Genomic DNA, 6,000 nt, shown 5'->3' on the forward strand with positions numbered 1-6,000 from the left:
ATCTCCTTTTGAGTACCTTCTCAGATTGTTGCTTGAGAAACATATACACTGCGCAAAATAATTAGAGGATCACTTTTTTCAAACGTCGTAACTGCCTTCCATTCCGATGCATAAGTATGAAATTTATCTCAAATGTGCCTAAAAGATTCCTCTGTAATGGCGTAAAAGCGTGGCCCCTTGTGACGTCACCCTCGAGCTCGGCGATGCTTCAGACAACAAGGTGTCAACACATGCGAAAAAAAAAGGGCCACAGCTCGGAAGTTCATGTGAGCCGTAAGGTGGGTTAATGATGCCACATTGACATCAAATTTCATCAAAATTCTGCCCAACACCACTGTGGGGGTGTCACACTATGGGAAGATCATCACGGCCCCTCTTACCTACGTTTCACCCCTTCCTTTGACGTCACTGCGATGGAGGTCAGAACCGCGACACTCAGGGTTGAAATCACATAGTTTTCTTACGGGTGTCAGAGGAAAACATTTCAGAAACGCTGGCATTCAGAATCGACGAAAAGGTCTCAGGAGGTGGCGTAAAGGTCGTCAATGGAACCTCCTCTTTCTCTGGGGCGTTGGTCCCCACACATTACAAGCTTAAAAAAGACCGATCGCAGTGCGCTGAGTAACAGGAAGATGTTCTCGACAACCTTTGACACTACTGACACCCTCGGACGTTTCAACCATTCTATAAGGATATTGTGGGCGTGCATCCGCATTGAACGTTGTCGTACCCCTCTGGTGTGCAGTGCGATCGCAATTTTTGCTCTCGTTTACAGGTTGGAGCCGTTAGGAACAGTTCAAAACCATTCGACGAATTTGAACGTGATCCGAAGCAACAAAGGCTACTTGCACTTTTTCAACACTTCCGCATTCCGTCCTCCTGTGTTGTGATCAAGCTGCTGTGTAACATTAACATATGCGTGAATAGATCCGCAGAGGGTCTCTCCGAGGACCTCCAGTTCGGTAACACTTTCGATTTCATCCACGCACCTCAGTTAAGCATGTTAGAAATATACTTTCAGAAATTTCGACACAGTCAGCCTGGCGGCTGTTCTAGTGCCTGAGGGTTACGCAATCCCTTCTCTACCCTTTGGGTGAGATTTGCGCGTTTTCAGGCGCTAGAGCAGCTACCACGCTGAATTGATGTCAAATTTTCCGGCATGTATATTTGTAACATGGTCAACACAGGTGTGTGGGTGCCGAACTGGATATTTCTTAGAGAGACCTTTGACGATCTATTCAGGCGCATGTTAATGTTTCAATCTGGCCTGATCACGCCACAGACGGGCGGAAAACAGGATGGTTGTAAAAGGTAAGTACCCTTACTGATTCGAATTACGTTCAGATTTCGTCGAATGGTTTCGAACGGTCTGTACTGGTTCCAAACTGCACAAGAAAGCAATAACTGCAGTCGTGCTGCACTCCGAAGGGGTGCGATTACGTGCAGTGGGGATGCAGCCCCACAATGTCCTTGGAGAAAGGTGAAAACGTAAGGGGGTATTAGTTGTGTCAAAGTTTGTCAAGAACATATTGCTGTTCCTCATCACACTGCGAACGGTCTTCTTAACCGTGAAATGTGTGGGAACCAACACCCCTGAGGAAGGAGTGGTTTCATTGTCTCCCTTTGTGCCACACCCTGAGGCCTTTCGTGAAGATTCTGACCGGCGCTGTTTCTCAAATGTTTCCCTCCGACACCCATAAGACAACCGCGTCATTTCAACGCTGGGTGTCGCGGTTCTGATCTCCATCGCTGAGACGTCAAAAGAGGGGATAAAATGTGAGTAGGAGAGACTGTAACGATCTTCTCATCGTGTGACACGTCAGCGGTCACGCTGAGCGGAATTGTGAAGAAATTTGATGTCAGTGTGAAATTATTAGTCACCTTACTGCTCACATGAACTTTTGAGCTGTCGGTTTTTTTCCCGCTTGTGTCGGTGTCTTGCTGTTTGAAACGTCGCAGAGCCCGAGGATGGCGTCGCAGGGTGCCACGCTTTTGTGCCATTAAAGAGAAATGTTACAGGCACATTTGAGGCAAATTTTAAACTTATGCGCTGAATGGGAGGCAATTACGGCTTTTCGAGAAACTGATCCCGTAATTTTGTTGCGCAATGTATATATTTCTTATGCACAGATCGTAAAAAAAAGGGACCTTTCATTCTTTCGAATATTTACAATTTTGTAGCCAGTCTCTCATTCTGCCTCGAAATGTGAACTGAAAGGATCGATGTCGGTGGCTAAAGGACCCATTCTCCTCAGCCAGTCTACAATATAAGAGAATTTTACAATTTTTTTGGATAAACTAATCAAGCAATCAACATAATCTTTTTGCTCATTATATACTGGTTCTTGGACAACATTTTCTGTTTCCTTTTTTAAGAAATTCTGTCTTCATTAAGCACCTCATCCGAAGAGTTAAATTTGTTCTGTCAGAAACTAACCGTGTCCACGACCTAACGTCCTGCAGTCTGCAACTCATATCTGAAATCAATAATCAAACAATTTTCTTAATCTACATGATATTGCGCAAGTAGTAATAACACAGTTCCTTGAAATTTGACGAAATAATAAAATGGCGGATGTCCGAAGCAAAGATGTAGTTTTGTCATGTGTTTTTGGTCACGGTTTTTTGTAATAACTAATGAATAAACCAAAATAAAAAAATAGCCCATTACTCCTTGGAGTCATGTCCGAGAAATAATTCAGCCAAATTTCAAAAAGATGTCTTTATTTGTGTGTCTGCAATCCATTCCGTCAGCTTGAGATACAGCGTATTTCAAGCTGACGAAATGGATGGCGAGCACACTAATAAGATATCTTTCAGAAATTTGGCTTAATTATTCGTCGGGTGTGACCGCAAAGAATAATAGACTAATTTTTTATTTGAATTTATTTATTAATTACTGCAACATACGTGACCAAAAACACGCGACAAGGCAACATCTCTGTCGAAACGTCCGTCATGTTATTATTTTGTGAAATTTCAATAAACCGTGCTACTACTCCACGCGGAATATCCTATAGATTATGAAAACTGTTATTTATTTATTTATTTTTATTTCAGATTTGATTCGGAGACTGCACTGGAATCACTTCGTTTTTGTCAGAGCAGCTTTAACGTCTCTGACGGTGGGCTTAGTGATGACTGAATTTCTTAACAAAAATCAGAAAATGGCGCCCAAAAATCAATAAATAATGTGCAAACAGATTTACGTTAATTTCGTCATTATTTTTTTTGAAAAATCGCAAAAAATCTCTCATTTATTGAGGAGAAGGGGCTCTTGACTGTGAGTGAAACCAGGTTTGAAACTGATATTTTGACGTTTGATGAAATGTGCTGAACAATCTGAATAATCCCAAAAAGTCTTCCACGCCAACTGCATGTTTCATTGTGTCATCGCCTCTCTCACTGTTGGAAACTTTACTCTTCTGAAGAGATGTATAGCTGCGAATACCTTAAGAAAAACTAGGGAGGGACGCTCAGAGGCAGAGAGAGAGAGAGAGAGAGAGATAACGTCTCAAGAAGACGCTCAGCTTCAGACTTTGGTTCAAAGAGAAATATGTGTAAATTTTTTCACCAATGTATCTTAGTGTGTCTAAGATTTTTACCGAAGCCAGAGTAAAAAACAATAAATGCAGAGACAGGTCACTTGGAAACGAAATGGCGCATGAGATGAGGAATTAAACGAATTTGAAAGAAATGCATCTGGGGACAGCTAAGAAATTTACAAGCAAATGAAACATTGGTATCAAACTCCTTGTCAGGGCCTCCAATTGGCTAAAACGGGCAAAGAAAAGCGGAAATTTGTTTTCATTGCTTCTCTCTTCGAGTCGAATCTGTTCGAGAATTCTGTACATTCCAGTGTGAGTTACAAGATTAAACTAGCATAAAATTAGTTTAGGCTGTCTTTACCATTTATTAACAGATGCCGTTCTTGTGCTCTCATGGGAATTGAAAGCAGATACAACACTTAGCTCTGTTTTACAGTACACATGAGACCTGTTTAGATTGCCGCTTGCTGTAAGCTGAAATTGCGATAAGCCCTATGCGATTCGAATTGTGTTTAAAAAATTCTGTTACTGTGTTATAAAAAACATTTCTGCTTATTGCTGGAAGAACGAGGTTGCCTTGTAGAACTAGCATTGATCAAACCCATCGTTGTAGACCTCTGCATTCTGCGTCGATGTCCGAAGAAGCTGCAATTGAAACAATGACAAAGAACTTCCAGTTGGTTGATGTGCACTTTATTTTTCTGGCATGTTATTAATTAATGAGTCAACATAAAGACTGCTATGGAAAATATATGGTGATTCTCATTTCACTTACTTTAACTTTACTATTGCATTGAAAATCAAGTTTCGGGAGAGATGAAAGTTAAGAGATCATGTTAGTGTTAATACAGCCATTTATGAAAACTTTTTTAAAAACACATTTGTTTCCTGTGAGATACTAAGCAAATATTACTAGTAATCACTTTCACATTTTAACTAAAATTCTGAGTTTTTACTTGAGTTTGAGATTATATTGAGTTGGTACAGTAGCTGGCTCATACAATGTTTTTCAGTTTACCAGCCAGCCACATTTACCTCATTCATATTTCAATTTTTTCATATTTTTAGAATCTGCTAAGACATTTCTCTGATTGTTGCGTGCATGCCCGTGAATATACTGATTTCTATGAATGGAAATGGAACAGAGACTCCAGGATTTCTGCACGTGAATTCAATATAACAGTTGAATGATACGAGCGGCTTATTCTAAGAACTTACCTTGTGTTGCCTCGAACCAGCGTAAACTAGAAGAAAAATGTATCTGGTGCTGAAATGCAAGACTTTGAAGTTAAACAAACAAAAGAACATACATTTGTGATGGAAATAACAATTTTTTTTCTGTTCATTCAGTTTTTAATTGTTATATGCTCTTTTAAATACACTGTAAGAAGAATTATGCGAACGTTTATAAGATCTGTGAAGCAGATCGTATGTCACTGTGTTATATCTTATTGACAGCTATATCAAGTTACTCTGACAGAAAATATTCGAGACGCGCTTCCTGATTTGTCACCAGTTAGATTATCTACCACGGGTGCAGGAAGAGAGAGATTCACGTCACAAGAAGTATCTGGTAAAATCTTCGTTATTAAGATAACATATGCAATGATTCTATAACGTTCAGGAATAGTTACTATTTCGAAGCACATTACTTAAAACTTGAAACGAGAGTTGATATTCTTCTATAGAAATGTGAGGGGTTAAATTCTGAAAGCTACTGTTTCAAACAAATTACAAATAATTCTGTTATTTCAGAAAGTTATTTTTGCAGAAAAAGGACGGATAACCAGTGAATGCAAGCAAAATGACTGTTCTCTCTCTCTTGTACCCGTTTTTGAAAAGACCAGTAGTAATTCAAACCATCCACCATCTGAAAGGTGGCGTGCGAGCTAAGAATGTAAATGTAGTGGACTGTTGCACGTGGCAACTGAAAGGTGGAAGCTGTCGGATTTACAAGTTAGGTGCTCTGTTGTAAGACCTACCTGTGTAGGGAAGAGGGCAGCTGGCGCTGCTCAGGGAAGAGGCAGCTGGCGCTGCTCAGGGAAGAGGGCAGCGGGCGCTGCGGTGGCGAGCCGGTGGAGGGCGTCGAGCGACTGCGGCCGACCCGGCGCCGGCGTCGGACTTATATAGGCCGGCAGCCACCGCCCACGCTCCGCCACCCCGGGCTGCCCGGGCGCGCCGCCCCCGGGCCAGCGGTCGCCGCGCATGCGCACTCGCGCACCTCCGCGTCGATCTGGTCCCGCCGAATAGCAGCGATGCGCGCCAGGTGCCGAATCAATCGCGAGCGAGTTTCAGGTGCTCACGACGAATGGCAGTCGAGAACGTTCATCAGATTGATCTGCGCTGCCGGGGTCGCAGTTATTGATTGAAACTAGCTGCAGCCCCCGGTACACGCGAGGGTGGGAGCTCGGTTCTATTATTAGCTTGCTCCGCCCTAACGACGTATGTCCAG

General features: G+C 42.2%; 1 protein-coding gene across 1 annotated transcript in view; it reads right to left on the reverse strand.

The window, feature by feature from the left end:
* Positions 1-5,657, reverse strand: part of LOC126471022 (ITG-like peptide) — an 87,321-nt gene extending 81,664 nt beyond the window's left edge. The window contains exon 1 of the mRNA XM_050099082.1: positions 5,531-5,657. The gene's annotated coding sequence lies outside the window, so the exon portion shown is untranslated. The remainder of the gene's footprint in view (positions 1-5,530) is intronic.
* Positions 5,658-6,000: the final 343 nt, after the last annotated feature.

Source organism: Schistocerca serialis, chromosome 3 (assembly GCF_023864345.2).
Source record: "Schistocerca serialis cubense isolate TAMUIC-IGC-003099 chromosome 3, iqSchSeri2.2, whole genome shotgun sequence".
Lineage (NCBI taxonomy): Eukaryota > Metazoa > Arthropoda > Insecta > Orthoptera > Acrididae > Schistocerca > Schistocerca serialis.